At 54.5% G+C, this 27,272-nt stretch overlaps 2 long non-coding RNA genes across 3 annotated transcripts in view; both read right to left on the bottom strand.

The window, feature by feature from the left end:
• The window catches only part of LOC137467234 (uncharacterized), a 102,451-nt gene that overhangs the window by 65,654 nt on the left and 9,525 nt on the right, over positions 1–27,272 (bottom strand). The gene's annotated exons all lie outside the window — the stretch shown is intronic.
• On the bottom strand, positions 20,474–21,574 carry LOC137467255 (uncharacterized). The gene is made up of 3 exons (XR_010995466.1): positions 21,395–21,574; positions 20,930–21,047; positions 20,474–20,552 (listed from the first exon to the last, which is right to left on the bottom strand). It is a non-coding gene; the product is annotated as an uncharacterized lncRNA (long non-coding RNA).

Below are 27,272 nucleotides of genomic sequence, written 5' to 3'. Positions count from 1 at the left end.
CGTGGGTCCCAGTCCTGGGTGCGGTGTGTCCCGGTGTATCCAGGCGTCCCAGTCCATCCCAGCCTGTCCCAGTCCATGCCGATCCCTTCCCAGCAGCTGCTGCCACTTCCCAGATCCTGCCTCTCCCGCCCCCGGAGCTGCAGCTGGATGCCCCCCAAGGTGCTGCCAGGGCTCGGGGGCTTCGTGTTGGGCTTCGTCTGCTGGGCTGGGGCTCGGCCTCCCCTGCGGGAGAAGGGGAGGAGGGTCCGGGGGTCGTGTCCCCCCTGGGAGTGCGTGTGACTCCCCCATGTCCCCCCATGCCGGGGTCACCTCCTTTTCTCTCCCCAGAGTCCTGCCCCAGCTCCTGCTCCCCTCTGGGAGGGGCTTTGGAGAGCCCCCCTGGGACCCCGTTGGAATCCCCCCCGCAGCTCCTTTCCCATTTCCAGGACCCCCTGTACCCCCTTACCCTGCCTTGACACCCCCTGCACCCCCTTTGCCGGCTCTCCTCCTCTGGCAGCCCCTGGATCCCCCGTTTCCCTGACTCCGGGGACCCCCGGGCCCCCATTCCCGGCCAGCCCGGGGCACCTCACCCCCAGGCCTCCCTTTGCTGGGAAACCCGGCCTGGGCACGGGGCTCTGCAGCCGCTCTGGAACCTGTGACCGCCCCAAGGAAAGGGAGAGAAGAGCGAGAGAGAGAGAAGGGGATGGCCAGTCAGGGATCGCAGTCCCAGCGCCCGCTCCTGCTCCGCCGGGGCGGGAGCCGCGGCCGCAGGCAAAAATGGATCCGCGGATCGCGGGCCTTGCCCCGCTTCGGGCCGAAGCCGGCGGGTTCCAGGCACGGTTGGAGCGCAGGGCCCGGGAGCTGAGCCCAGCCCGGCCCGGGGGTCCCGCAGGGCGCGGCCGAGGAGCTCCCGGGGGATGCCAGGAGGGGATCCCGGGGAATTCCCTGGAATTGCCCCGTCCCCTCGCTCCCTCGGGCACTTTCGCTCCGGCCTTTCCCGCCCTGCGCCGCCGGGATCTGCCCGGCGACCGGTGACATCATTGGAGGCTCGGGCTGCCATTGGCGGGCAGCAAAGAGCGGCGCCAATGGCGGGGCCGGAGGCGGCTCTGGGGGCGGGGCCGCAGCGGAGCAGCGCGATGGCTCCGGCGCTGGGGCTGGGGGCGCTCCTGGGGCCCGGGGGGGCGGCGAGAGGTGAGGGGGACCCCCGGCACCGGGACTCTTTGGTCGCCCATTCCGGAGCACCGAGGGGCCCCTGAACCCCCATTCCCGGGCGCCGCCATCCCCCCGCACCCCCATTCCCGGCATGGGTTCCACCCCGCACCCCCTTATCCGGCACCGGCAACCCCCGCACCCCTTTCCCGGGCATCCCGACGCTCCCAGCCCCCAGAGCCCCCTTTTCCTTCTCCCAGAAACCCCCTGGACCCCTATTCCTGCCTTTCCCAGCGCCCAGCCCCTCCTTTCCTCAACACCGAGGACACCCGGGACCCCTATTCCCAGCCAGCCCGGGTTTTCCCACCTTTTGCTGGGAATGGGGACACCGGGGACCCTTGGAGTCCTCTTTCCTGACGATAGTGACACAATTAAGCTCGCCCAAACTCCTCCTGGATCTCCCCTAAGCCCCCAGTGGGAATTCCTGGGAGTTCCCCTGTGTTCCCTCTTTCCCAGGACTTTGGGTGTCCCCCCGACCTGTCCGTGCACCCCCAGATTTCTTCCACAGCCCCCTGTGATGGTGGGGGGTGGGGGCCGGGTGCTGGTGTCCCCCTGCCTGCAGCAGATCCAGCGGTGAGGGGAGTTTGGGGGGGTCCCTGAGCATTTGGGGTCCCCTAGGGTTTGGGGTGACCCCCGGGACCCCCAGGATCTCCCTGAACACGCTGACGCTGCCCGTGTGCAGTGAGAAGGTTCATACCCGGCATGGGGTCCCAGCTCTATCACCGGCATCGCCCAGGAACCCCCAAACCCTCCCGGGAACCCCCAAACCCCCCGGGACACCCCGACCTCCCCGAGACCCCAAAACCATCCCTGAGCCCTCCAAAAACTCCCCAAGACCGCACAACCCCACACAGACCCCCCAAACCCTCCCAGGACATCAAAATTCCCACAAGACCTCCCAGCACCCCCCAGATCCCCCTGAGAAGGTTCATACCTGGCAGGGGGTCCCCATCTCTGTCACCGGCAGGTACCCCAAACCAGCCTTGGGTTCCCCCTGGGATTGCCCAATCCTCCCCTATGGGAATCCTGAAAACCCCCCTGGGAACCCCCTAAAAATCCACCGGGACCCCAAAAACCCTGGAGATAGACAAAACTCCCCCAGGAATTCATCATGAAATTTATACCCAGCACGGGCTCCCCATCGCCATATCGGCATCACCTGGGTACCCCCAGATCCTCTCAGGACTCCCAAACCCTCCTGGGACCCCCAAACCCTCCCAGGTACCCCTAAATCCTCCCGGGACTCCCAACCCTCCCTGGGCTCTGCTGCCGGAATCAGCGAGAGTGGTGTTGGCCTCTTAAGGGGAGTTAGAGCGGGACCCGACCAGAGCGGGGGCCCTTAAACCCCAAAAATCCACCCTGGGGGGCAAAACATCCCCTACCGCGGCTTGGAGTGAGTCCCCCATAAAAATGTCACTTAAAGCCGTCATGATCGCCCCTGAAAAGGGGCTTGTGGGGCTGCGGCCCCACAAACACCCGAAAATGGGGAGGAAAAAACACCCTTGGAGTGGTGAGGTCCCCCCAAAAATCCCTAAAAAGAGAAAAACTCCTCTTCAGAGGGGCCTGAAGAGCCTTCAGGGCCCTCGAGGAGGGACAAGATCCCCTCCTCTGCTGGGGCCTCTCTGAGCCGGGAGCTCTCCCGTGGGGAGCCCCGGACGACGGCGGCTCCTGGGCTGAGACCCCCTCAGCCGGGGCTGCGGAGGGAACTGGGGGGGTTGGGATGGGGCCTGGGGGGACCTGGGGGAGCCTCAGGGGGTCCCACCTCCCCCTGTGCCCCCTCTCCCACCCCCTTCCCATTGTTCCCCCCAAACCTCCGCTCCCCCAGCTGGGTTTGGGGGTGCTGCTACCAACACCCTGACCCACAGGGTGTCAGGTTCTATTCTGACTCTGTCAGTAGTTGGGTTTTTTGTTTGTTTGTATTATTGCAGTTATCTTTTTAATTTTCCTAGTAAAGAGCTGCTATTCCTATTCCCATATCTTTGCCTGAGAGCCTTTTAATTTCAAAATTATAATAATTTGGAGGGAGTGGGGTTTACATTTTCCATTTCCAGGAAGGCTCCTGCCTTCCCTAGCAGACACCTGTCTTTTGAAACCAAGACAGATTTTGGTGCCCAACGTGCAGCACGAGGGCATCGAGAGGAAAAGGGAATAACAGTTCTGGAGGAACCTAATTTTTGTGTGCTGCTCTAGAAACCTCGTTAAGCGACACCATGTGGTCCAGCTTACCCTGGTTTGGGTAGCAGCACATGGTCGTGGCTGCGCCAGCTCCCCCACCGACCTCCAGCCCTGGGAACCTGGAGCAAGCGGAAACCACAACCTTTGCAAATGCTACCTGTGCCTGAAGCAAATGGAAAGAGAACTGGGGTGTGAAAAATAAAGCTTGTTTATTTTCAGAAAAACAGCAATGAAAACACAGAACACATTTACATTGTAAGAATATTTGTAACAACAACAATCTATAGAACGTATATACCTAAGAACATATCTAACAAAAGTCTATGAAACGTATTTACAGAAGACAAAAAGAAGCCCTAAAACCTATAGCCTAAAGACAACAACAAACTCTACAACGTATGTACAAAAGGGTGGCATCTCTGTCCGGGATCTCCATCGGTCCTTGAGGAAAAGCAAGAGGCACAGTCACTCCAATCAGGCAGAGAGGGCTCTTCCATGTGCCCCCAGGCTGGCCCAGCAAGCGCAGCACAGGCTGGGGATGGCCACCAGAACCCAATGCACCGGGTCCCACATCCCTGAGCAGGGACCACCCAGCCCAGTCCCAGCCTGGCAGCAGGGGACCCGCTCTGCCTGTGGGGACCACATGCCTGTGCTGCTGCTGGTATTGGTCTTCATCCCAAGATCATGGCCTCTTCCTCATCTTTTTCATCAATGTCCATGTCCTCAGTGTACTCTTCCATTTCCACGTCCATCTCCTCTTCCACATCTACCTCCATCTCTTCTTCACCAGTCTCTTCTCCATCCACTTCCATCTCCTCCTCTGTATCCATCTGCATGTCCACCTCCATCTCTTCGTCTCCACTCTCTTCTCTATCCACTTCCATCTCCTCCTCTGTATCCATCTGCATGTCCACCTCCATCTCTTCGTCTCCACTCTCTTCTCTATCCAATTCCATCTCCTCCTCTGTATCCATCTGCATGTCCACCTCCATCTCTTCGTCTCCACTCTCTTCTTCATCCACTTCCATCTCCTCCTCTGTATCCATCTGCATGTCCACCTCCATCTCGTCCTCTCTCTCGGTGACAGCCTGCAGAGGTAGCAACACCTCAGAGTGGGGTCCCTGTCCCACCCCATCCCCACAGAACTCCAGCCCAGCCGGGCAGCTGGGGGGTGTCCACCTCCATGGAATGGCACTGTACCTTCCTCAGGACAAATGTGAGCATCCTGCAGGGACGGATGACAAAATCCAGGCAACAGAGAGCTTTCAGGACTGATGGGAGTATCAGGGCGCAGGTGACGAGAAGAGTGACAGGGAACATGGTGAAGGGTGAGCTGGCACGAGGGCTGGCACAGGGTGGGCTGACACAAGGGCCAGTGGTTGTGTTGTGCTCTTTGCTGGACGCTGGAAGTTCCTGCTGGAACATCACATCTGTGACATCACAGTGGATCTAAAGAGCATCTTGTTCCGAGCTGAGCAATCTTCCCCAGCCCATGCTGCTCACAGCCCTGTTGCCAAGGATGGGGCATCCACAGCCTGGGCCAGTGCCTCAGCAGCCTCCGTGTAAAAGAGCAGCTCCCTCAGATCCAACTTCAATCAGCCTCCTGCAGTTGAAAGCCATCCCCCCTTGTCCTGTTGCCACGGGCCCGGCTGAACACTGTCCCCGTCTTTCCTGTGGGACCCTTCCAGTCCTGCAGAGCTGCAGGGAGGCCTCCCCAGTGTCTCCTCTTTCCAGGCTGAGCATCCCCAGCCCCACTTGGACGGCAGTCAGGTAGATCAGGGGGAGTCAAGGCTGAAGTCAAATAGCATCAGGAACTGAGAGGTGGAAGCTTTAGGCCCAGGTTTGCCTCTATAATAACAGTGGAGGGGAAGATGGTGAGACACTGCCTCTGTTCTAACTGGTGAATATTTTCTTTTTTTTTTTTTTTTCTTCTTTTCTGTCATGCTGATGCAGGTGTTGCTGTTTGCAAGGAAGCTTGGCACAATGTCCATTGTCTTCTCCATTTGTGAAACACCGAGCAGAGTCTGGGCAGGCTGATGATGCAGAGCAAAACCTGCAAATACACCGGTGATCCTGAGCCTGGAGGATGCAGCTAAACCCGGCCAAAAATAATTTCTGGAAAGTCAAGCCTGGTTTACATTTTCCTGAGTTTGGCTATGCCTGTACTGGGATCTGGGGCTTTCGGGGGAGGGGGCACCACAGGGGTTCCCCTCCCCCGTTTTTGGGGGTCTCCCATCGTGCCCCCTCCCCAAAAAGCTCCGAGGGCCCCCTGAAGTGGCTCCTGTTCCACCAGCCGGTGCCCCCTGATCCAGGACGGCCCCCAGGTGAGTCCGGGGGGCTCTGGGGGGATTTTGGGAGGATTTTGGTGGCATTTTTGGGTTTTGGCGGATTTTGTTGTGAGTTTAGGGGGAATTATTGGATTTTGGAAAGGTTACTGGGTTTTGGGGGCTTACGGAACTTTGCAGGGTTTTGTGGATTTGAGGATTTTGGATTTTGGGGAATTTTTCTAGGGTTTTGGGAGGTTATTTTTTGGGGGGTTTATTGAAATTTTTGGGAGTTTTTTTTTTAATTTTGGTGGGTTTCACTGGGATTTTCTGGGATTCTTTGGGGTTTTGGAGGGTTTTATTGGGATTTTTGGGGGATTTTGGGGGTTTTAGTGGAATTTTGGGGGGCTTTGGAGTTGTCCCAGGGTGTAGGGAAGGGTTGAGAGGCACCAAAATCTCCTTTAAACCCCTGAAAGTAACAATAAATCCCACAAAATCACAATTAAATCTCACAAAATCCCATTAGAACACCCTCAAATCCCAATAAAAGCCCACAAAATCCCAATTAAGCCCCACAAATCCCCCCCAAAATGTCTCCAAAACCACAAGAAGCCCCACAACCCCCCCCCCAAATCCCCACTAAAATTCCTAAAAAACCCAAATCCCCAAAGAATCCCACTAAATGCCCCCACAAGTCCAATAAAATGCTTCCAAATCCCCTAAAAATCCCAATAAAACCCAAAAATTATTCCAGAGAATCCCACAAAATCCCAGTTAAACCCCCCTAAATTAAAAAAAAACTAAAAAATTTCAGTTAATCCCCAAATACCCCCAGAAAAACAACTTCCACCTTAAAGCACCAATAAAACCCCTCAAAATCCAAACTCCCCAAAATTCCCCAACTCCCCCCAAACTCAATAATTCTCCCCAGAAACCCCAACAATTCCCCGTAAACTCCCAACACAATTCCCCAAAGCCCAAAAAAGCCCCAAACTGCTGGTGCAGTGCTGCACGGCCTCCAGCACCTGGCGGAACAGATCCCGCGCCACCTCCTCGGACAGGAACCCCTGTGCCCGAATGAAATGGTGCAGATCCAGAGAGTGCTCTGGGCGTTCCAGCACCATCAAGATGTCATTGGGGAGCTCAAGCCACTCCAGCAGCTGGACGACACCGGGGAAGCCAGTGGACAACTTGGCCAGCAGCACGATCTCCAAGGGTGCGCTGGTGCCGTCGGGTTGCAGGAAGAGCGCGATGCCATCAGTGGGGCTGAGGCCGTGCCGGGGGTCGGGAACCCCTCAACCAGCCCGGGATGCTCTGCGCCCTGCACTGGCCCCACGCCTGCTCTCCCTCGAGGTGTCCTGGTGGCTTCCACCCTGCCGGGCCTCGGCTCCTCGCCGCCCGGCACGGCCCGGCTTCTGCCGCTGGCCCCGCTCACTCACCAGCTCGCCCCAGTGCCGGACGCGGTTCCGTGGCACCCTTTTGATGGCCACCTGCAAGCCAAGAGCAGCAGCGGGCTGAGCTTGCCGCCCGCCATGCCCAGCCTCAGCCCCAGCCCCAGCCCCAGCCCCAGCCCCAGCCTGCTCCTTCTCCTCCTCCTCCTAGTCCTCCGCCCCCTCGTCCTCCTCCTCCTCCTCCTGCGCCCGCCGCAGGCCCCGCCGCTCACCGGGGCGCCGTCCGAGAGCCGCGTGGCCGCGAAGACGCTGCCGAAGCCGCCGCTGCCCAGCAGCGAACCCAGCCGGTACCGCTCCTGCAGGGCCTCCTCCTGCGCCTTCCCTGCGGGCGGGACGGGGCTGTCAGCGCTCGGCCTGGGGCCAGGAGCGGCCCCCGAGCGCCCCCCGACCGCCCCGGGCCGGCCCTCCCCAGGCGTTCTCTCCCTGGAACGGGACAGCGGCGGCTCGGGGCCGACGGCCGCGATGCCGAGCGGCGGAGCTCGGGCCGGGGAAGCCGCAGCGGAGGCGGCGGGAGCGGCCGCGCCGCGTGTGTCCTCCGCGGGGCCCGGGAGGAGCCGGGGCCGGGACGGGGACTGGAGCCCACGTCGGGGCCGGGGCCGGGCTCGGGCCAGGCGGAGCCAAAGGACGGCGATGCCGCCCCAGCCCCAGGCACTGATGCCCGCCCAGCAGCGCCACCGCCAGCACGACCAGAGCCGGGCGGAGGCGAGACCCCGGCGGGACGGCCAGGGGAGGGGACGGGGACGGGGATGGGGCCGGGGATGGGGATGAGGACGGGGCAGCCCCGCCCGGGGCTGGGGGCGGGCTGGGGGCATGGCCCGGCCGGGAATAGGGAGAGAGAGAGACTGGGAGAGGAGGGGACAGCGGGAAAGGGAGAGCGGGAGACGGTGCGGGACAGCGGGACAGGGAGAGGAGAATCAAGAGGGAGTCGACAAAATCACTGCTTTGGCTGCTGCTGCCGCTGCTGCTGCTGCTGCAACTGAAGCTCCGGGGCCGTTTGTCCCCATGTCCGTTTGTCCGTTGCCCACTTGCCCCGCGCCCAGCCCCCCGCTCCCCGGGGGCAGCCCCTGAGCCTGTCCAAACACGGGAACTTTGCCCTGTTCAGCCCAGATCCAGAGTCTGGACTCCTGCACAGGGGAACAGGAATCCCCTCGGTCGCTGCTGTGCATTGTCCCTGCTGAGGGCAAACACTATTGGAGCACACTCCCTGAATGCAGAATTTGTACCTGACCCAAGGGTTGCACTTAGTCTCCAGCACTGCTTTCCAAGTAAACCAGGGGAAGGCAAACTGTGTGTAGCTCATGGTATTTTACCGTGTCTAAAACTTGCCATGTCATGGATCTTGGAGGTGAGATCCAGTTGAATTAATGGGATGGAGAAGCAGTGCAAGATGGAAAAGGGGAGCATAAAAATAAACAGAGAAAAACATCTTCAGTTGTTTCTTTCCATTTTCATTTCATTTCCTAAAAGCTCATTCAGTTTTCCCAGAATCTTCTCCACACTCCTGTTTGCTCTTTCCAAGAACCTTTCCTGCAGAACAAGGTGCAGCTCCTGTCACAAGATGTGCCACCAACTGCAGCTTCTCTTGGCTTTCCACACCGTGTGTACAGCTCAACTCTTACAGCACAGCAGGACAAATGTTTGAAGAACTTGACAGCTTGTTCTTTCTTTTCCTTGGGGACTGGGCAGTTGTGCCATTGGTAAGGTTTTCATTGTTACTGTGATACCCTAAGAAGCTAAGAAGACGGGCTACCAGGAATTGTCAGGGAATGCAAGCCGGACTGAATGCAGAGAAAGAATCTGCAGAGCCTGCAGCCAGAAATGGAGCTGTGGGATAATCATTGCAACATCCCCATGGGCATCTTGAAAGTGATCTAGAAGATGAAAATGGGCTGACAGAGGGAGTTTGTTTCTGTGTTCAGTTTAGATGCTTCTACATCTCATGCACTGATATAAATCAAGAGATCAATCAATTCATGACAAGCGCCAGAACAAGCTGGACCTCTCAGGAGATGACTGAAAGAATCTGAAAAGGAGAATTGCAGGCAATGACGTGGTGATCTTTGTCTGTAAGAATGGTCATTTTTTCCTAATAATTTTCAGTCCATTCCCTCCGCTTTTGTCCTTCCTAACAAGGCTATTTTAATCCCAGATTCCCCATGAAATGGGAACCCGGAGCTTGTGGAAGTGCCTGAAAGATGCCCTGCTTCTCTGCAGGGACACTGAGGCTGAAACAGGAGCCGGAGCCCTCTCTGGGGAAGCCTCCTCCGAGCTGGAATGTGTGCTGTGCTGGGAGAGGAGCAGGAGGGGGAGAACGCTGGGCGCTGTGAGGCAAGAGCAGGAGGTTTGGGCCGCAGGACATTCCGTCTGCGCCGCTGCCCTGCAATGGGCGGCCGTGCCCGGGGCTCTGGGCCCGGCCCCGTGTGCGCTGAGCTCCTGACACTGCGGGAGCTCCCTGGCCTGGGCTCAGGTTCCCGCTGGGACTGGGCAGCAGGCTGGGCTCCACTGGGATCAGCAGCAGCTGGAAATACCTCTGGGCATCTCCATTTTCTGCTGCTGCTCGGAAGAAACAATGAAGTGTGTTGAGAAGTTCTGGTTTCTCTTTCTCCTGGTGGAATTTTCATTGTATTTGACACTCCAGAGGCAATTTCTGTGATGGCCTCTGTCAGTTGATTCTATTTCAGCAGCAGCAGCAGCAGCAACAGGGCTGTGTTTGAGCACTGCAGATGTGGCCTGTGTGGCTTTAATTCTCCGTGACTTAGTGCTCAGGGACTTGAGAGCATTTCAAGATCTGCTAATCATGATGCCTGTGACAAAAAGTCTGAGTTTCCTGTGACAAAAGCACTCTGGGTAGCACTGACAAAATTGCTGGCCAGCTTCTGCAAATCATTTGTAATAAAAGTCATCTTTGATTGCTCCTGTTGGTTTGGTTGTGGGGTTTTTCCCCTGTGTTTTAGTTTTTTAAGATTGTCCACAAAGGCCATTCCTTGTGCCATTTCTCATTTTGTTTCTCTCTACCTTTGCTGTGGCCCCAGACTGTGTCAATGAGGAGCTGTGCTCTCAGTGGCTTTAAATGAACTAAAGGATCTCCCAGGAAAGTTTTCACCAGAGATCCTCCATTTGTTCCCTCCTCTGGAGCTGCAGCAGCATTGTCTGTGTGCAGAGCTGGGGGCAGATCAGGGCTGGCACAGAAGCCCTGCTCCTGCTGGCCACACCATTCCTGATCCAGGCCAGGAGCCATTGGCCTTCTTGGCCACCTGGGCACACTGCTGGCTCATGTCCAGCCTGCTGTCCATCAGTCCCTGCAGGTCCCTTTCTGCCTGGCTGCTGTCCAGCCACTCTGTCCCCAGCCTGTAGCGCTGCAGGGGTTGTTGTGCCAAGGGGCAGGACCCGGCACTTGGACTTGTTAAACTTCACCTTGTTGGATTTGGGCCCTGGATCCAGCCTGTCCAGTCCCTCTGCAGAGCCCTCCTATCCTCCAGCACATCCACACCCACACCCAGCTTGGTGTCATCTGCAAATTTGCTGATGCTGGACTCAATCCCCTCATGCAGATCATCCATGCAGATATTGAAATCCACGCTGGCTGGCTCTGACCCCTCGGCCATCCTGTGGGTGCCCTGTGATGGCACTCAGGGTGATCTGTTCCAGAACCTTGCTGGGCACCGAGGTCAGGCTGACAGGCCTGGAGTTCCCCAGATCCTCCTTCCAGCCCTTCTTGGGGATGGGGTCACACTGGCACCTCCAGTGCTCTGGCACCTCCCTGGTGAGCCAGGACTGATGGTAAATGATAGAGAGCAGCTTGGGGAGCTCATCCACCAGCTCCCTCATCCCCCCTAGGATGGATCCCATCTGATCCCATACACCTGTGAATATCTGAGTGGCCCAACAGGTCCCCAGCTGCTTCCTCCTGGATTCCAGAAGGCTGTTGTGCTCCGTGTACCCATCTACCAGCTCAGGAGAACTCTTGTCCTGAGGACATCCTGTCCTAATATTGAAAATTGATACAAACAAGGTGTTAAGTAGCTTGGACTTTTCCGTATCTTTAGTTCCTATATTCTCCACTGCATCCAGTAAAGAGTAGGGTTTTACCTTATTCCACATTTTGCCATTACTTTATTCATAGACACATTTTTATTATTTTTCACAGAAGTGGCCAGGTTAATCTCTAATTGAGATTACACCTCTTTCTTTTTTTTTTTTTTTTACTGCATGACCTGACAACATCCTTAAACACTTGCTAAGTTGCCTGACCATTTGTCCAAAGTTAATGCACACTCTTTTTTCCCCTGAGTTCCCACAAAAGCTCCACGGGCAGCCAGGGCAGTCATTTTCCTCACCAGCTCATCTTTGCCACACTGGGACAGGCTGCTCCTTCCCCCCTTAAGGTTACTTTCTTGAAATGTGTCCATCCTTCCTGGACCCCTTTGTTTTTAAGGGTTATTTCCCATTAAAAATCAGTACCTGATTCGGTACTCCCCAAATCTCCATCCTAAATAGGCCAAAGTCTGCCCTTCCTAATTCCAGTGTGGAAGTTTTGTTGCTGCCCCTGCTTCTTTCACAGAACATTGAAAACTTGATTATTTCATGGTCACTGTGCCCCAGGCAGCCTCCGACCCCCCCATCTGCCACCAGCCCTTCTCTGTTTGTGAGCAGCAGGAGACAGAGCTTTCCTTGGCAGTGGAGTGTTACCAAAAATTCGGTAAAACAGAAAACTCCTTAACCCCAATGCAGCATTAAGAAGCAGCATTCTTTATTCAGCCGGGTGCATGGGGGATAGCTCCTCCCAAAGCCGAGCATGCTGAGTACAGGGAAGTTTCTGTTCATATTCTGTATTTTGCACACATATTCACTGATTGTCCTGGACTGAACATACATCTGATAATCATTTCCCCAGAATCATTGACATATTTCCCCTCCCCTTTACCCATGCTCTCTTCTGTCCTGGGGGTCTCGCTGGTGGTCCCTGCTGGTCGTGGACCCCAGTGTTCCAGTGGGCCTGGGTGAGCTGGCAGGACACTGAGGCTGGTGAACTTCCAGTTCCCCTTCTGACACAATGGGCATTGTGTGGTTTCCATAGGCCTGGGGTTTTGGAGAACAAGCTCCAGGTGTCAGCTCACCTGGTGGAGACAATTTATCATCTGGTAACATGAGGTCACAGAGTGGGCTATGACATCACAGAGTGGGTTATGTGAGGTCATCAAGCAGCTACAGCATCATAGACTGTCTCTGTGACATCACAGAGCCAGCTGTGACATTATGGGACAGAGGTCTGACATCACAGAGCAGACTATGACATCACAGAGTTGGCTGTGACATCATAGACCAGCTGTGTGACATTAGAGAATGGGCTGTGACATCCCAGAGCAGGCTGTGACATCACAGAGGGGCTGTGTGACATCCCAGGAGGGCTGTGTGAGGTCACTGGGTTGGTCACTCCACCCCAGCTCCCCCTCACAGTTTCTCCCAACAAGTCCAATGCTGTTCATGCCCAGCAGGGTCCCTGTCCCCCGGTATTCCCCCAGTCCACCTGGAGCCACAGCCTCCACCAAAGGATGTTCCACAGGATCCACCCCAGAGACTGACATGGGGAAAAGGGGCCAGGTCTGTGTGACCAGGACATCAAGGACATGGATTATCCAGGTCTCTTTGGCCTGGGTTGGGTTCCCCAGGGCAGGAAAGATGTCTGGCAGCTGGAGCAGGGTTAGGGAAGGGCCTCCAAGGTGGGGCTGGAGCCCTTGGGCTGTGAGCAGAAGCTGAGGGAGCTGGTAAGGCTGAGGGGCTCTTCATCCCAGCCTGGCAGTGCCAGCAAGGAGGGGAAGGAGAACACAGAGCCAGGCTCTTCACCGGGGGCCTGGAGGGAGACAGAAGCCAAAAGCAGCCTGACCCTCCCTTCTCCATCCACCACTGACAGCTTTGCAAATCAGGAAGTATTTGAGCTGTTTTGCCACCACTGCAGGATGAGCAACCGGATAGAAGAACTTAATTCAGTTTCTATCTACCGCAGAACGACGTTTGTCTAAAATCAGTTTTAGTATGGAAATCACTTGTGGATGGTGGACTCATCAGACACTGCTGGGACGTTGTGCATAGCTCAGGGAAGAGCGTGATTGTTATTAAATTGTGTCCTGTTCAACCATGGTCTGTTGGCCATGAAGAGAAACTTTCTGTGCCTCTGAGTCTCACCAGTTTCCGACCCCCAAAGGACACAAACCTGATGAGTTGTGGCTCCCACTCCAGTGGTGGCACTTGGACCTCCCTCCATCCCCAGAGCAGAGCTCCCTTGTCCCAGAAAGTCTCTGGCAATGCCGGGATGAAGGAAACGGGAGAGGGCTGTGGGGATCAGGGGCAGGGCACAGCCAGGGATTTGGGGTGGTTGTGAGCCCAGGGCAGGACCCGGCCCTTTGCCTTGGTGAACCTCATCCAATTGTCCTGGGCCCATGGCTCCAGCCTGTCCAGATTCCTCTGCAGAGCTTCCTGCCCTCCAGCACAGCCACACTCCCACCCAGCTTGGGCTCACCTGGAAATGACTGAGGGTGCACTCGATGGCCTCATCCAGATCAGCAATAAAGAGATTTCACTGACCTGGCCCCAGTCCTGAGCCGGGGGACACCCCTGGGTGTGACTCCATTCCTCAGCTGCTCTGAGTGCCAGGGGCTGGATGAGGGAAATGGTGGGGAGGGGTTGTGGACAAAGTGTGATTGATTGCCAGCCATGAAGGGTCTTGATTTTCACATCTATTCAGACTGCATTAGGAGGGGCTGGGGGTCAATATTTATTGGACATTGCTGATATCCATCTCTAAACAGGAAAAACTGGAAAAGAGGACAAAACAGTTCTCTCTGCATAGTTTTCAAAACAGTATATTCACTTTAAATACACTACTGAAATCTGTCTAATTCATCACAGAAGAATTGAAAACTTCAATTATTCCCATGGGCTTTTCTTGTTTGGAAGTTTTAAACAAATCTTTATGAGCCTTTCTCACTGAATTCCTGAACTGAAGAGCTCAAGAAAGAAGAGGCCTCTAGAGTAATAAAATTCATCAGCAACCTCCAAGTGGCTGAGTCTCCATCCCCATCAGAGAAGCAATGAACAGAAATGGGCACAGATTAGATTGTCCTAGATTAGGGCAAATTTGGGAGAAGACCTCCGGAAGGAGCCCCCAGAAAGCAAACCTTCACGGCCCCTTCCCCACCTGGTTCGGGAAGAACTCCCTCGGAGAGGAGTGGAAAAAAACCTGTTTATTTAACAAGCAAAACACTCCCCAGTACAAAAACAACACCAGATGACAAAACTCTTTCACTGTTCTGAAGAGATGACAAATTCAGAAAGTCTCTCCTGGGGGTGGTCGCCCAGTTCTCGGTCTCTGGCGCAGGGGATGGCTGCTGCAGGTCACAAAGTGCAGGCTCTCGGTGTCTCTTGGTGTTTCCCAGGTCCCGGTCTGGAGCAGGTTCAGATGCTATTCAGGAAAGGGAAAGGGAAGGAGGAAAAAAAACCAGTCCAGGGTAAATTTGGACTGCCTAGCCTAGCTAAACTAACTAATAAGCAAAAGCAAAAGAAAAGCGAAAAGCAAGCAAGCAAGCAAGCAAGCCAAACCTCTCCTTGACACAGACCATGGGGGGAGTTGAGCCGGCTGATAAAAAGACAAAACAATCCTTGACTTTCAGAGTCAGTCTTGAAGGTGCAGAACATAATATCAGGCATAAACAGAACACATGACTGGGGATACAAGCACCATAACGTCACCCTAAGACAGCTTTGTGGCTTCCCCAGCTCTGGGATGGGCCCTGGGCCTGGAGCAGGAGCAGCTCTGGAGGGCCCCAAGGCCGGGGCTCTTGTGCTGGCCTGGGCAGATGGGATGGCAGCAGGGGCTGCAGAGCTCTCAGCACCTCAGCCCGAGGGGAGCAGGGCACCCAGGGAGCCTCCTTTGGCCTTGGCCAAGCCCCTTCCCCCATGGCTGGGGCTGAGTCCTGGCTGAGCTGCAGCTGCTGCTGTGCCCTGGCCAGGGGCTGAGGCCGTGGGGCCAGTGGCCAGAGCAGCCTGGGCTGAGCAGAGCTGTGGGGCCAGAGGCCGGCTGGGCTGTGCTGGGGAGAGGCCCTTGGTGCTGCACAGAGCTCAGGGCAGCTGGCAGAGCTTGCAGGGAGCTGGGCTGGGCTCAGAGAGCCTGGCACAGGAACCATCAGTGTCCATCCCAGCCTGGCTGAGCGTGCAGGGCAGGACTCAGCCCAGGCCTTGTGGGGCAGGGCCAGCGCCTGTGCAAGGCATGGAAAACAGGCAAGTGCCCGAGAGAGGAGGCTGCTCTGTGCCCTTGGGGGCATGGACACAGCAGGAACACTCAGGAGCCCAAAGAGCCTCCACGGCTGTGCTGGAGACCAAGGCTGGAGCAGGGAAATGCAGGGCTGCTGCGCCATGGGGAGGGCATTGAATTCCAGCACACACCTCAGCTCTCTGATGATCCCGGCACCATGCTGGGCCCTGTTTCAGGATGGAGCAGAGCAGATGTTGATGGCACAGGAGCCCTGCGGGGCTGGCAGGGACCTGCAGCTTGCAAGGTGCTCTGCTCTCCCTCAGCTCCTCTCTGAGAGATCCAATCCCAGCTCGGCACCTCAGGGCACAAGTGGCACTGCCTGTCCATGGGCACACAGCTGATGTCTGCCTGGAAAGGGGCACAAGTTTTAGTACTTGTACATTTCATATTATACAAGGACATTTTTTATTATCTGCATCACTTCAGTACTTTTAAGAAACATCAATTTTCTGATGTACTGATGGCAGAAGGACAATAAATACTGATCTTCCCATCTCCTTGAGTCACCAGTATTCTGTTTATTCTTTCCTCTCCCTCTTCCTTCAGGTGTTTCCAGTTCTCCTGTTGAAATGGCCATGTCTAAGGACATCTCTGCACTAGACCAGGTGGATCTATGTACTTCCCGTTGCACCCAGATTTCCCCCTCCAGATGCTTTCTGGTCTTTCAAATGTCTCTCAATGGACTGGTTCCACGCTTTGCACATCAGGGAGTGGCCCAATCTTTTTGAGTTCAAATAAATATTAATTACATCTTACTATTTTTGAATCTATAATAGAATTGCCTTTTCTTATGTCTTTGTCTAAAACTGTTCCTGTAGAGAAATCCCTTGGGGATGGGGGACATGTCAGATCCTCCTGGGACATCACAGAGAGCTGAGGGAAGAGCTGTGATGGTTAATTAACTGTTCAAATGTTCAACTTGTGTTTGTTGGCCAGAAACCTTTCTGTGCCTCTGAGTGTCACCATCCCTGAGCCCAAAGGACACAAACCTGATGAGTTGTGGTTCCCACTGCAGGGGCACATGGACCTTGGCTCTGCACAGGAGAGCTCTTCATCCACTTTCTCTCTTTTCCTCCCTCTGGGCATGGAGGGAGCTCCTGACTTCAGCCTGTGACTCGTGTGTGCAAAGAGCAAATCTGGGCAGAATCAGGGCAGGGAGGGTTTGGGGGGACCTTGGGATCTGTGCTGGGCACAGAAGGTGTTTTCCATTGCTCTGAGACTGTCTGCTGTGCAAAGTGGATTTAATATCCAGCAGAGAAACGACTTTTGCATTTGATGGAGCTGTGCCTTCCCTTGGGTTTGTTGGCTGACCTAAGGGAGCCAACAAACCCAAGGGCTGTTGGCTTGGGTCACATCCCTCTGTGTCTGGAGCAGCTCCTTCTCCAAGGAAAGCAGGGGGGAGTTGAAGCCAAGGAGCTGAAACCTGCAGGTGCAGCCTGGGCTGGAGGGAGCTCAGATTTGCACAAGGCTGCTCGGAGTGCCAGGGCTTGGATGGGGGAGATGGTGGGGTGGGGGTAGGGACAGAGTCTGACTGATTGTCAGCCATGAAGGGTCTTGATTTTCATATCTATTCCAACTGCATGAGGAGGTACTTGGATTCAGTGTCAATTGGAGAGTGCACATATCAATGTATTAACAGGTAAAAAAAACCTAAACAGGACCAAAAAAATCTTTTCTCACTGTCTTTTTAAATCTAGTGTATTCACTTTGAAGAGGGTTCTGTAATTGGGCTAATTAACCACAAATTATTTGAACACTTACCTTATTCCCAGAGGTTTGGCTTGTTAAGGTGTTTTGAATGTTAAGGAGCTCTGGGACACTGAATTGCTGAACTGAAGAGCTGAAGGCTGAAGAAGCCTCTGGAGCAGTAAAATTCAGCAGCAGCCTCCAAGTTGCTGAGGATGTCAGCAGCCCCCACTGAGGCCATCCCTGCCCAGAGACCATGGGGGAATGGGCAGACAAGGAGAGCGTCCCTGGGGCTGGGGCAGCAGAACTCAGAGGCACCAGCGGCTCCAGCTGGGAAATGGAGTGTGGAATGGGGCTGTGAAAGCCCTGCCTGGGCTGTGCCAAGCAGGACACACAAGCCATGACCCCCATCCCTCAAACAACTCTCTCAAGGAGACATTTAAGAGGAATTGCAATTGTTTGTGTCCTCTGAGTTGGATGCACTGGAGAAATACCAACAAGAGATTCTCATGAGCTCAAAACAACAAAACAGCCTATATTGGGAACTTTAGAAAATCAGAAAAAAATTGGCAGAAGGTCTTATACAACATTTAATCAACAAAAACACTTCTCAGAGCATTAACTTGGCCCATTCAACTTCACAAGCTCCAATCCTGTTCAATTTTAAGTTAATCAAAATTCACAAGAAGACACAGAAATAGAGAAAAAATAAGATTTAGAGAAGCACACACAGAGCTACCAACTCCTAGATTCCAGTGGTTCTCAAAAAAATAGAAATTCCAAGGGGAGGTAGGGTCAAGATGTGTGCTTGCCTTGTGCTCAGCCATAAATACCCCTTGGTGTTCCTGGGCCCTTCCCCCAGGTGGGACTTGGGGTCATTTGGTCACTCAGGAGCTGGGCTGGGGGCTCCAGAGGTGGCTGTGGAGCATTGCCTGTGCTGTGCCAGGGACTGGCAGACACTGCTGGGCTGGGATAGAGGCTCTGGGGGGATTGGGGTTCCAGGGCAGGGCAGGGCTGGGGTTCCAGGGCAGGGCAAGGCTGGACCTGCCCCTTCCTCCCCACACATGAAATGTTTCCAGCCCACAATCTCCTCCAGTCTGTCACAACAAGGCAGTGTTGGAGGTGAAATCCCAGTTCTGGCCATTGACACCTGGACGAGAAGGACAGTTCTTTTCCATAGCAATGAAAGCCCCAGGTCTCAGCTCATTTCTGGTTTGATTGCCTGGATTTTGTTTGGTTTTGTTGTTGCTTTGTTTCCTTGGTGTGCCTGCAGTGTCCAGTCAGGAACAGAGTGACTCTTGCCAAGGAACTTTGTGGTTCTGTTACTTAATATAAAATCTGGATTTTGCTGATCCCTTGCCAGGGATTTTTCAGTGCTCTCAAGCCCTCATTGGTAACAGGGTGAAGGAGCCCTGGCCCAGGCTCTGGCCCTGGGGGACACGGGGACGCTGCTGGGGGGTCCCTGTCCCCCTGTCCCACCCCCAATGTCCACAGCCCCCGTCCCCGTGTCAGGCTCTGGGGTCGATCTCGTGGAACATCCTCTGGGGGGAGGCTGTGGCACCGGGGGGCGGGGAGACCCGGGGGGACAGGGGACCCCGCTGTGCACGAGCAGCGTTGGACTTCTCTGGGAGGACTGGGAGAGGGGGCTGGGGTGGAGTGACCTCCCCAGTGACCTCACACAGCCCCTGTGAGGTCACACAGCCCCTGTGAGGTCACACAGCCCCCTGTGATGGCACACAGCCCCTGTGAGGTCACACAGCTGCCCTTTAATATCACACAGCCCACTCTGAGATGTATCAGGCCACCTGTGATTTCATACAGGTGTCCTGTGAGGTCACAGCCTGCTCTTTGAGGTCCCAGTGTGCTCTGTGATGTCACAAAATCTTCCCTGTGATGTCACAGCCCAGCCTGTGATGTCACAGACACCCTGTGATGTCACAGCCAGCTCTATGATGTCACAGCCACCTTTGTGATGTTAGGCAGCCTCGCTGTGATGTCACAGCCTGCTCTGTGATTTCTCAGTCAGCACTGTGATGTCACAACCCACTCTGTATTGTCTCAGCCTTCTCTGTGACATCACACAGCTGCTCTGTGATGTCACAGAGCCCTTTTCTATGATGGCAGTCTTCTCTGTGACCTCACAGGCCGTTCTGTGATGTCACACAGACAGCCTGTAATGTCACAGCTGACTTTGTGACATCACAACCTCCTCTGTGATGTCACAGCCTGCTCTGTGGTGGCAGAACTCACTTAACATGTCACACAGCACCTCTGTGGTCACACAGACCCACTGTGTGATGTCACAACACCTTCAGTGATGGAACACAGCCACTCTATAATGTCACAGCACACTCTTTGACCTCACAGCTTGCTCTGCTCTGTGATGTCATACAGGCATGCTCTGATGTCACAGCCTGCTCTGTGATGTCACATAATAAACCAGGGATGCCACAGCCAACTATATGATGTCACAACCTGGTCTGTGATGTCACACAATCACAGAATCACAGAATTGCTGGGTTGGAAGAGACCTTTAAGGTCATCAAGTCCAACCCATGCCCTAACACCACCTCAGCTAAACCATGGCACTGAGTGCCACATCCAGTCTTTTTTTAAACACATCCCATGATGGTGACTCCACCACCTCCCTGGACAGACAGTTCCAGTACTTCATCACCCTTTCCATAAAAAACTTTTTTCGTAATATCCAACCTAAATTTCCCTTGGTGCAGCTTAAGACACTGTCCTCTGGTCCTGTCAGTTGCTGTGAGGAGAGAGACCGACCCCCACCTGACTGCAATCACCTTTCAGGGAGTGTGGAGAGTGATAAGGTCACCTCTGAGTCTTCTCCAGGATAAACAACTCCAGCTCCCTCAGGCATTCCTCACAGGACTTGTGTTCCAGACCCCTTGTAACAGATAAGAGAAGTCTCTTTGTTCATCATTAAACAGGGACTCAGGCAAAGGAAGAGGTTTTTTGTGAATAACAGGAAACCCAAGGATATGCTGACTCCTTAAGCTGATGGTACAACTAGGGTCGGGAGGTGTGTAACCATCTATGGAAAGATTGTTACAGGGTCAGAAACCCCCAGCGAGGAAGAGGAGGAGAGCCTTCATCCAGACGACCACCAGAGAGCAGGCGGCGAGCCCCTAGCAACTGGAGGCACACGCGCAGAGTACTCCCGGAAAAGCCACAAACACAGAAGAAGGGGGAGAATAAAGGACCGTGGGAAAAGGGAAGCGGTGTGAGCCTTGGCGGAGCACTGACTCCCCGGCTGCACCCAGCGCTGTTTGCTTGTCATTGCTTGCTGGAATCAATAAAATTCTTTTTATCAATCCCTAAAGGATCAGACAAATTATTTACTTTAACTTATAACACCCGTTCCCTGCTCTTGCTGCTGCCCCATCTTCAAAGCCTCTCCCTCGGGCTCTTCCTCCCGTGCAGAGCAGCTCTCCTGCACAGGGACGGCAGATGGCACAGCTGGGAAGCAAAGGGAGCACTGAGTCAGTATGGGGACGTTTTCCTTGGCAGCAGCTGCACTTCCATCAGGGAAGGGAAGATCTCAGAGCCTCCCCAGGAGGGTTAGAAAGAAAAAGCAGCTGAGCAGGCCAGGCTGTGGTGAGCGCAGCCGCGGCGGGACTGTCCCGCAGCCCCGGCAGCCCGGCACAGCCGGCACAGCTCCCGGGCCCTGCCGGCACAGCTGCCTTGCCCAAGGACAGCCCCTGTGCCGGCCGGGGCAGCTGCGCTGAGCAGCCCCAGCACGGGCAGGGCCCGCTGCTGCCCCGCCGGGCAGTGCCCACGGCCACAGCCCATGCCACCCTCAGCCCCACCCTGCCTCCCCGGCCCTGTGGCCTCACCCGGGCTCTCTCCAGCGGGGCAGCAGCAGGTCCCCGTTCCCTGCTCTTGCTGCTGGCCTTCAGCTTCTCCCTGCTGGCTCCCGTCAGTCTCCGGCTGTCCTCAAGGTCTCCACTGCAGCTGTGGCAAAAGCGGAGGCTCTGCAACTGGTTCCAAGGCCTGGCAGAGCTGCAGTCCCGGAGCCCTCTGTGCTCCCTGCCGGCCCCCTCCATCCCCTCAGCCCCGCCATGCTCTCGGCAAAGCCCCAGCCCCCTTCAGTTTCTTCAGCCCCTCACAGTCCTCTCAGCCCCTCAGTCCCTTCTGACCCATCCCGTCCCCCTAGCCCCCGCCACCCCTCGGCCTGTGCCACTTCCCTGTCACCTCAGTGCCACCATCGCCCTCGGCTGCCCCACAGCCCTCAGCCCCAGCAGCACCTCAGGGTCACCGTCCCTTCAGCGTCACCGCCCCCTCAGCCCCCTCAGTCTCACCGTCCTTCAGCAGCTCCTCAGGGGACACTGCCTGGGGCCACCGGCAGCTCCCACCGCTCCAGGGACACCCGGGGCTGGAACTGCTGCTCCGCCCGGCCCGGCCGCCAGCTCGGACCCAGCACAGGGAGAGGGGACACAGGGGGCACGGGGGAAAAGCAAGAGGTGAGGGAGGAAGCAGAGCAGGGGAAGAGGTTAAAAAGAGGCCTATACCTGTACAGATATCAATCTATGTAACTAAACCCCCATATATCAATATAAATATGCCTATCTACAAATATAACTACATATATGTAAATGTAACTATACACATGTATAAGTACAACTATGGACATCTACAACTATAACTGCATATCTAAAAATATAAATATATACACCTAAAACTAAAAATAAAGTAACTGGACAAATCTCTGTCTATGTAGATAGATAAATGTAACTACATAAACCTATAAATACAACTACATATATCAATAAATAGAACTATACACATCTAGATATATAACTAGAGACAGAGGAATTCTACCTGCCCAATGGTCACAGGCTCTCCCTCTGTCTCTTCCTGGCGCACAGGGCAGCCCTCCTGGACACGTTGATCACACGGGATCTGGGAAGCAAAGGGAACACTGAGACAATACTGGCCCTTGTGCAAGCGCCCCTTGAGCACCAATTGTCCTTCTATCAGGGACATTAAAAGACGGCCTGAAAGGCAGACTCTCACCTGGCAATTTGAAGCCTGCTCTATAAAGAACAGGGATCCTTCCAAGTTTTCAAAACGGAACTGTGTAAAGTATTTAACTATTCTAATAAAGTCTCAGCACCCACAGTGCAAATGGCACCCACGAGAGCTTGAAACACAGACAGTCCCAGTGACAGAGAGACCACAGTCCTCACTGAAATGGCTGAAGGCTGCTGGGGGCTGAGGTATGAACCAGACAGGGACACCCAGCTTGGCGGCACAACTCCCACAAGGTCAGGTTTATTCCCTGCTCTCTTGCCACAGCAGAGGACTCAGTGCCCAAGCCTCTAGCGAAGCGTGGAGGGCAGAGCTCGGGCAGGTTGTGCATGTGCCTTTGAACTAAAGGCACCAGGAAGCACCAACCCTGCGGACAAGAACTCAACTCTTCTCGTCTCCCTTCCTGCCAGAGGCAGGCTCAGAGCAGCCGTCTCACACCTCTCTAAACCAACGGGGGCTCTGTCCTTACCAGGCTCCTCGGGCTCTGGGGAACTGTTCTCGCAGCTCTCGGTGCCAGATGAAGTTTCCTCTGCTGCAGCCCGGTTCACAGGCTCCCCTCCTGAAGACTCAGGGGCAACATTCATATTGCCCTTGAAAGAACAAGAGAAAAAAAAAGAAAACTAAAGATCATTCAGTATTTTGCTGGAATCGCATCAAGGATACGGTTACTCTCCTTCTCCATGTAACAGCGTTCAAAAGCTTTCAGCCCAGCCTCTTCCATTCCCCTCCAATGGGTTACCTGAGCAGAGGGAGACCTTTCAGGCAGGGATCTCCTGATCTCCCGGATCATTTGCTCGATGGCAAAGCCAAGATCCACTGGTGGCAATTGCTCTTCACCAGGTGCATTCCAGGTTGAGCCGGAGGCCGTCGATGCTGCACAACCTGCACTGCCAGGTGGAGTGCTGGGGGCTGAAGTGCCCGAGGTGGCTGCAAGAATCCAAAGACATTGGTCACACTCCACAATGTGGCTCTGGGACACAGATCTCTGTTGCTGCCTTGGATCAACCATCACAGGAAGCAGGCAGGAAAACCAGGCAGAGAATCTTTTGCCTTTCTAGGTGCCCCTTCTAAATAAGCTTGAGAATTTTGGGCCGAGAATGACAGAGCCTTGTGGAAAAATACTTCAAACAGTCACTTTTCAGGACCTTTTGGGGAAAAGCAAGGCTACAACTCTTTTCCTACCTCGCGGGTCGTGTGCTGGGGGCTGCTGCTCCCTGTGGAGCTGCTGGGAGCCGCAGGGCTGGATCCTGAGCACCTCCCGGTCGATCGGAGGCAGCTGCCCCCCGTAGAGCTGCTGGAAGCGGCTGCGAGGCCCCTCCCGCCCGAGCAGCAGCAGCGGCTCCCCGTAGAAACCGAAGAAGCCGCAGGGCGGGATCCGCAGCAGCTCCCGCTCGGCGGGCGGCGGGCCGCTCCCCATAGAGCTCCTGGAAGCGGCTCGGCCCCTCCCGCCGGGCCGGCACCGGCCGCTCCCTGTGCAGCAGGTGGAAGCCGCAGGGCGGGCGCCGGGCGAGCAGCGGCCGCTGCCCGGGGGGCGGCTGGAAGCGGCCAGGCCGGGGGGCTGCACCGCTCCCGCCCGTCCGGCAGCGTCCGCTCCCTGTGCAGCAGGAGGAAGCCGCTGGGCGGGCGCCCGGGCGGCAGCGGTGGCCGCTCCCTGGAGAGCGGCTGGAAGCGACTGCGCCCGTCCCGCCCGTGCGGCAGCGGGCCGCGACCCGGGGAGCTGCTGGGAGCCGCGGGGCGGGTGCCCGCGGCCCTCCCGCCCCGCCGCCGGCCGCTGCCTGTTGGCCGCGCTCCGGCACCTGATGCGGAGCAGGAGGTCGGGGCGGGTCGCGGTGAAAGCAGGGGTTGCTGTAGTGGAGCCAGCTGCCGGCATCGCCCAGCGCAGCCGAGCCAACCCGGCCCGGCACCCTGTGGAAGCCGTAGCAGTAGAGCTGCCGCACGAAGCTGCGGAACTGCGTGGCCCTGAAGGTGTGCGGGGCTGGGCCCTGGGCGTCGCCCGGGCTGAGCAGCTCCCGCTCGAAGAGGGAGCGGTGGATGAGCAGCCCCCGGGCCCGGCTGTCCCAGCGCACGGAGCGGACGCGGGGGCTGTTCGCCAGGCGCCACAGCTTGGCGGGGAAGGCGCTGGCTCTGAGCCCGGCGGGCAGCAGCAGCTCCGCCATGGCGCCGCTCGCCGGCTGTCGCCACAACGGCCCTGGCGCAACGGCCGCGTGGGGATACCATAGGGACAGAGCCAACGCGTGGATTTGGAGCCTGGGGGTGTTGGCACCAAAGTCCTGCTCTTGAGAGGGGTGCAGGGACACAGGGGCTGTCAGAGGACAATGAGAGACAGGGGACATGAGGCCATAATGGGCCAGGCAAGATCCTGCCCAGCATGGCAGCAAAGACATTTCCTCCCCGTGGCCTTGGCACTCCAGGGCACCCCAAAAGGGCCGAGGAGTCCTATGTGTAACCAGGAGGGATGAATGCCCAGAGGACAGGAGAGAAAAAGAAATGAAATGGGATGATGGCAGCAAGTTAATGGGGGGATATTCTGGGCCACAGATGCTGAATACTGTACTTAGGAAGGTACAAAGAGAAAAAGGATGTTTCTGGATGTCAGTTCAGTAATGGAATATTCATGGATAGAGAGAGTGATTAGTTGAATTTTACACGTACTCCTAACCTGAAAGTGCAACAGCTAACTTGGGGAGAAATTAGAGCCAGATCTCTTCTTCTACCAGCCTGTATTCAAATGTAAAGGAAATACAGCAGGGTGAGAATGTTAGTGCTCAGCTCCTCAAGTGCCTTGTTAAGGTGTTGTTAGAGTAATGGAGATAAACATCTGGGTTCCCATTCCTAATTGTCAGTTTCATTGACTCTGAAAACAGCAGAGATGTGCACATCACACTTATCAATCCATTTGGGGATGTTTTAGGTTTGTAATGTAATAGCATTTTTGGTTCTCTAGACAATGTTTCCAGGAGTCTAAATGACTGAACGACTTTCTCCTTTTCGCCTCAGTCTTTGCATTCCTGTGCACCAGAGATCTTCAGTGAATGAGTTCCACTCTACTCCAGGCTGAATCTCTCAGCTGTGTTTACAGTGGTTGTCTGTGGGTCTCTTCTGCACAGTGCAATTTTAAAATCTTCATTCCTTTTAATCTCTGTTTTCCCGCTCTCTGTGTTATCACACTTGTTCAGCAAGTTTTCTTTCTAAGAATACTAATCACAATATCCCAAAGGAATAAAAAAATGTAAAAGAACAATTTAAAAAACCTGTATAAATGCTGGATGTAAATTGCAAGTAAAAATAAACTTGAGAGTTCTCCCAAAAACCTTAAGAAAAAACCCCATGTATTCAATAAAAACCAGATAATTCCTCTGCAGAATACAAAAAGGGACATGTCCTAAAAGAGAAAATTGTACCCTAGTGCTGCACAGAATTAGATGCTTTCACACTTTTTGCACTTACAAACACACCAGCCAGTTTGTAATGTCCAGGGGCAGTGTTTTGATGTCAAGGCAGTTCAAGTAGGTGAAAGTAGGAAGAAACTCCAGGGTTTGAATGTTTTAAAATAAAATATTTTATTCCAAAAAAAGGACCAAAAGCAGAAAGCAGCATCGCAGCCTGTCTCTTCCATGCAGGAGTCATAGCCACTGTGAGGTGATGAAGGTGGAGATGAGATCTATGAGATCTACTTGGAGCAGGCTGTGCAGTGGGTGCTCGCCTGGAATGTGTACCCCTCAGGGTGCCTATTTATTTAGAGCACTATGAAGACTGCCTAGGAAGGGGAAAACAACCCAAACTGCAGCAGGAAGTCCGTTGGGGTTTTAGTGAGATTCTTCAAGTTGAGCACAGACTTTCTGTTCAGCAGATGCACAGGCAGGGGCTTCTTGGGCCACTACTTTGGCAGCCATAATTTTGAGTAGGGGATTGCAGGAAAAAAAGAAGAGAAGCCCATCAACTACTGAAGAGAAACAGCCACTGACAGGAACCAGTGGGTGAAGATATGTAAGGGGAAAAAAGGCAGAAAACAGGAGATGACAAGTTGTCTTGGTTTAGGGTAAATTTGGAAGAGAACTTTTGAAGGGTTTTTTTTTAGAAAGCAGATTTAATTAGTGGCAGTTTTTGTTAAAGGTTTTAGGACAGATTTTGGCTCCTGGCTGTAGAGTAGAGTATGTTTTTCACATTTGGTCTTGTTTTGATTGGGTTGAGGGTTATTGTCTGTTTAGCTGCAGGCTTAGGTTCACTGTTTGGTTTAGCTAGAACCTGAGTAGCTGGGGTGTTGGCTGCAGCCTGAGTTACTGGGGTAGCTTTTGATTTGTCTCCCTGCCCCCTGCTTCTGTCTGCTGTTCTACAGTATTCAGCAGTGTGCGATAAGCAAAGGCTAGGGCCTGGCTTTTTGCAAGGATCTTTTTCTCCGTAAAGTCATCACGGTAGCTCTCTTCTAGATATTTCCCCACCTCATCTGGGTTCTGAATTTGTTCACATGAAAATTCCTAGGCTGGGGGATCAGAAAATTCTTTCAGGGTTTGACTCATTCTCTCTTATTTTCTATGCTACTCAGAATTCTCCCCACTTGGGTCGACTTCTGGGTTAGGGGTCTCATCAGCTCCTCTGGACAACTCAGCCCTCAGTCTAGAGAAGCTGTAGACTGTATAGAGGAAGCTTACTAGATTAAATGTGAGGAAAGTGGTCTCTTTAACATTCAGGGGAAGCCAAACATTTTCAAAAAGGGACGCAACAGATTCAAAGGAGAAGAAGGAAAGGAAAGGCTGGAAAGCTTCATCCCTTGTTTTTCCTCTAAGAAACTGGGTGTAGTTTCTAATAAACCCCCAAAACATGCTACTGCAACTGGGGCGTAGGGTAGGATGAAGAAACTATAAACCAAATACATCTTGAATAGACTTCAGTCCTTTTGTAAACTCCCTATAAATTATTATGACTGAGCCTAGCACAATAGCTATTCAAACCCATGCCCCTCTACTGTAAAAGCTATGTGTTAGAACAATAGTGGAGCTAGTTTTAGATAAGAAAATAATCCTAGTGACTAGAAAGGTATTAAAACTTCAAACAAGCCTTGGGACTAGAAACACATGAAGGCCCTCACCCCGAGAGTCATTACCACTTCAAGTAACATGGGTACTGACTGCTTTGTGCCACTGCACAGTA

The sequence above is a fragment of the Anomalospiza imberbis genome, unplaced genomic scaffold, assembly GCF_031753505.1.
Source record: "Anomalospiza imberbis isolate Cuckoo-Finch-1a 21T00152 unplaced genomic scaffold, ASM3175350v1 scaffold_55, whole genome shotgun sequence".
Taxonomy (NCBI): domain Eukaryota; kingdom Metazoa; phylum Chordata; class Aves; order Passeriformes; family Viduidae; genus Anomalospiza; species Anomalospiza imberbis.
The sequence above is the reverse complement of the archived record's forward strand: the minus strand, read 5'-3'. Positions and strand labels throughout refer to the sequence as shown.